The sequence below is a fragment of the Coenobita brevimanus genome, chromosome 35 (assembly GCF_032717465.1).
Source record: "Coenobita brevimanus isolate Jiangsu-jjx chromosome 35, ASM3271746v2, whole genome shotgun sequence".
Classification (NCBI taxonomy): domain Eukaryota; kingdom Metazoa; phylum Arthropoda; class Malacostraca; order Decapoda; family Coenobitidae; genus Coenobita; species Coenobita brevimanus.
Genome location: NC_136988.1, coordinates 10,377,310 through 10,382,291, shown reverse-complemented (window position 1 = coordinate 10,382,291; position 4,982 = coordinate 10,377,310). Strand labels below are relative to the sequence as shown.

General features: G+C 41.2%; 1 non-coding gene across 1 annotated transcript; it reads left to right on the top strand.

Annotated features, from left to right (window-relative positions):
• Nucleotides 1-4,333: 4,333 nt before the first annotated feature.
• LOC145396258 (5S ribosomal RNA) lies at nt 4,334-4,452 on the top strand. Its single transcript, XR_013896751.1, has one exon. It is a non-coding gene; the product is annotated as a 5S ribosomal RNA (ribosomal RNA).
• The last annotated feature ends 530 nt before the right edge of the window (nt 4,453-4,982 follow it).

Genomic DNA, 4,982 nt, shown 5'->3' with positions numbered 1-4,982 from the left:
CCATTTCTATGATGCTCATGATCCTGCAAATGCGAATGCCACAGATAAGATGAGGCGAATTGGGTTGGTCTTTGATCACCTGAGGCAAACCTTTCGTTCGTCATTTTATCCCTATAGAGACCTCGTCATAGACGAGAGTCTCGTGTTGTGGAGAGGTAATATTTCATTTAGGCAGTATATACCCAGCAAAAGGCACCGTTTGGGTTTAAGATCTTTGTTTTTGTGCGACTGTAGGACTGGATACGTGCAAGACATAGTCTTGTACACCGGTGCACAGACAGACATACTAGAAGATCGGAGTATTGGACTGTCAGGAGCAGTGGTAAAGATAATGATAGAAGACTACCTTCATCGTGGTCACGTCCTCTACCTGGACAACTGGTACACCCTCTTCTCACTCGTTATCTTCACATGCATGAAACGGGAATCTGTGGAACCGTGAAGGTGAACCGGAGTCAGATGGCCAAGGTAGAGTGGAAACTTGACAGGAATGAGGTTGTCTTCTTCAAAGCCAACAACATCCTTGCAACTGTGTGGAACCATAATAGAGAAATAAGCCTCTTGTCAACGGTTCACCGCCCCTTGATGCACCATACTGATTCCGTTGATTACCAGAGCGAGAACAGGCATCACATTTGGAAACCTGAGTGTGTCATGGACTATAACATAAACATGCGCCTGGTGGACCAGTCAGACTCCATGATATCGACGGTAGAGTGTGCCAGGACCACGATGAAGTGGTATAAGAAACTGTTCTTTCACTTGCTAGACATCACTGCTCTGAATTGCCACCACCTTCACGCCATGACAACAGGAGTTCAGGAAACCTTTGAAGGGTTTGTGAGGGAGTTCACAAGAGAGATGTTTGCACAGTATGCTGTTGAAAGGCCCCAACATCGCATCCGCACTGCCCCTATTGCCCAAACTCCCCTGAGAATATCCGGCTGCCATTTCCCCACTCCTATCCCTCCCCAGCCAAACAGACCTAGGCCCCAACGCAGGTGTCACGTGTGTAGCAATTCCCGGGTGAGACTCACCACACAGAGGAAGGACACCCACTATGAGTGCGTCGAGTGTGACGTGGGTCTCTGTATTCACCCATGTTTCAGCGAATATCACACCTTGATGCAATTCTACTATGGTGTGAATGCGATAGGACGCTGAAACTATGAAGTAAATGCGACAGACAGACGCTCAGTGAAATTATCAGTCATGTTGATCTGAAAATATTAGTATAAAGTGCATTCGGGTATAACATAAGTGCAAATTGTATGTAAGTGTATAAATATGGTGTAAGTGGAAACATACCTAGCAAGGGTTTTTTGATGCGATATTCTGTCGCTCAGTGCAATAAATAAGGCCCGTCGTAAATATGTAAATATTATTATTGGAAATACAAACGGGTATAATATAAGTTCAAATTATTGTAAGTGCTGAAATATATTCTAAGGCAAATTATTCCTAGCGTGTGTATAGAGATGCGATATCCTGACGCTCAGTGGAATGAATAAGGCCCGTAATTATGAAAATAGAAGTCAACAAGTGGGAAAGTGTGTAACATATGTGAAGAATTTGTATGTAAGTGTTTGAGTGATATGTTGGTAGAAACATTCATTGCGAGGATATTTTCATGCGATATTCTGACGCTCACTTGAATAAATAATGCCAGTAACTATGTATAGTGCAATGTACGGGTGTAAACGTGTGTAATATAAGTGGGAAAGTATAATTGGAGTGAAAAAATAAAGTAGAAGATGAAACACGAGTGTTTGAGATTGTGCTTGCTACGTGAATATGCACTACGATTTCGCTAAATGCCCTCGTAATGAATGTAAATAATTGAAATCATTTACAATGTTGGAGGAAAGGTTCTACGTAAAGCAAAAAATAATAGGAAAGTGATAAAACAATTGGGTATGTTGAAATACGATTCATAGCGAGTGCACTTTAGTAAGCCGATGTGTGCTAAACTTATGCTGCATGTCATCATAATGAATGAAAACATCTGAAAACATTTACAAACAGTAAAAATAGGTAAAATGTCAATGAAACGGAAGTATACAAGTAGAAAAAATGATATGTTGACTGATACAAGAAACTTAGCACATAGCATGTTACCACTCGGACCTAACTCGCTATGCTTGCGCAAAGGTACAATGTTTATTTTTCATATATATGTGTTTGAAATCCATTATATTGCTACTCTTATTGTTTATTAGTTTAAATTCAATAAATGTAGAGGTGTTGTTTGTTGTTTCTTCCAATATTTCCTACCATAGAAAACGTGAGTGCCTCACGTGTCAATGATAGAATACAATACCTGGCGTGGGGGACCTCACCTGTTCCGACCACTTATGGACCATGGTAAGCCCTTTCTTGATGATTTTCCTTTGTTTCTCAACCAAAGCGGAAGTTTTAGCCAAAAAAAAATGTTTCCAAAATAGCTCGGGATTGGGGGATGTCGGAGGTGCGGAAAACCTCGGGACGTGACGGGTTAAGGACAGTGCTGGCTGCGTGGTATGTGCGGTTCTATACGGTTCTATACATGCAGGAGAATTACAGTGTTATATTATCTGAAAGAATAAAACATAGATATTAGTTTCAAGACAACACTAAGTACAGTAAATTAGGGATTTTTTTTCGTTTAGTTCATAGTACCGTGGCCTCACACAGAACATGAGTTCACAGTATGCGAATCACATAGTATGCAAGTGACAAAATAATCACCAAAAAAACTTTACTGCATGAGTTTAGCTCACAATCCGTGAGGTAGAGGCAAGGAATGGCCCAAAACCACTATTTTCCCTGACTAAGCGACCCCCTTCCCTGCACAACGGGCCCATTGCGACTTCAGAGGCTCTTGGGGAAGGTGCTCAACAGGAGGCTACAGTAAGATCTCGCCAATAACGACTTCGACAATAATGTTTTCGGTAATAACGGTAAGTTAGAACAGAAACCCAGTTTCTTTAATCTAAGTCTACTAATACCAAGTCGGTTCACTTCCTTCTAAAACGGCTCCAAGCTCACGCAGGGAGTGGAGCATCGAAGTGACGTCTACTGGCTCTGGCACGAAACATCAGCTCAGTTGACTCCTGACCATGATGGAGGATGGAAGTTTGCTCCACTACTCAGACCATAACATATTTTTCGGTTCGGTGAAGTGAAGGAAGGGACTGAAATGTGTGATGGAAGGTTTAGGGGTGTGAAGGAAGCACTTTTTCCCCTGCTTCAATTTCCCTTGTTATAAATGTTTAATTTGAATCTGCAGTTTTATACATTTTCTGTTACTTAAGCCAACTGACGTCACACACAAGCCACACCTCCCTGCGCCCTGATGGAAAGTGAACCGACTTGGTATTAGTAGACATAGTCTTTAATAATGTTTGGATTCGATGAATGACAGTTATTTCGTGAATGCCAAATTGTTATACAGCAAGTACGTCCATAACAAGATAAGGAATGATGCAGACAAACAAGAAGAGATGAAGGAAATTGCCAAAAATGTGAGCAGAAGTGAGGAGATGGAGGATCCTCCCCTCACCACCTCCCATGACTCGTCTGCCACCGTCCCCTCCACCTCCACTGTCCCCCCCTGACTCACCAGCCACCTCCACCTCCACAGTCTCACCTGCTTCACCTAGCATACCTGCAACCCTCACCATAATGACTTGCTGCATTCTGTAAGAAATATAATATTCAAAAGGCCATAAATTTCTTCATCAAAACCTGGAATAATACAACACTGGCAACTGTTAAACAAGCTCAGTCTGGGGGGTGATGCAGCTGGGGCATTCTAAATGTGCTGCGTGCCTCGGAACCCCTGTTATTTACGTCCATCAGGCATGTTGTCTACTGTTGTTAAGGTGACTGACCATATTTTTGTTATCGTAGCTACATCTGCAGTATATGTCTGAAATTTTTTCCCTTTATTATGTCTCTAAGGGTCAAAAAATGTCAGGGTATGAGGGGGGTAACGCCCACATGTAATGTGTCTCCTAAGATTATGTATTCACAGTGCACAATTTCAAAGTGCATGAGGACAAGGATGGCCCATCCACTCTTGTACTGTGCAAGCCCACTGTATATTATTTTTATTTTTTTTCAGTACTGGTAAGAAGTAACCCTTTTTTGCATGATTTAGGAAACAATTTCCACGGCAAACAAATCCTAAGGCCTGTAATTGGGTGAAGTCAAATTCGAAATAATATCCTTAAACTGGTACTAAATATATATATATATATATATATATATATATATATATATATATATATGCAAATTAAATTTTTTTCTCTGGAGAGAGGATTTTCCCATATTTTGATTTTAATTGACAGTACTTAACGGCCATACCACGTTGAGTACACCGCTTCCCGTCCGATCAGCGAAGTTAAGCAACGATGGGTCTGGTTAGTACTTGGATGGGTGACCGCCTGGGAACACCAGATGCTGTTGGCATCCCTACGTGTCAAGTGGGGTTGGTGGAGGATTAGTGCCCCTCCCTGTAAAACAATTAACTCTAAGCCCTTGGCCACCCCGTCTGGGATACATGGCGTCTGGCAATGAATGAAAAAAAACTTTCAACCACATATGATCACATACCCAAACCTGTCCTAGCTCCCATTAAGGGGTTGAAGTCAAATACGAGCTGAAAACTGTAAAATCGAACAAATTACCTTTTAGTATTAACCAAACCTAGTCTAATCTAATCTAACCTAACCTAACCTGGCCTAATCCCTGTGCTTGGTTGAAGTCATATATGAAATAAAAAAAAGGGAAATAAAACTGAATGAAGTGCTTTTTAACCCATTAACAGTGGCATTAGGTTTCACGGTCAATCCCCCAAGGAACATAAAAATGGGATTCTTTTTCCTTCAAAAATAATTTTTGGTCTTGTAAACGAAAGAGTGCATGGAAAAGAATAGGAAACCAAATATGAGTTCATTATTTACCTTTTGTTTGCCTGTGGTACGCTATTTGCGGACATT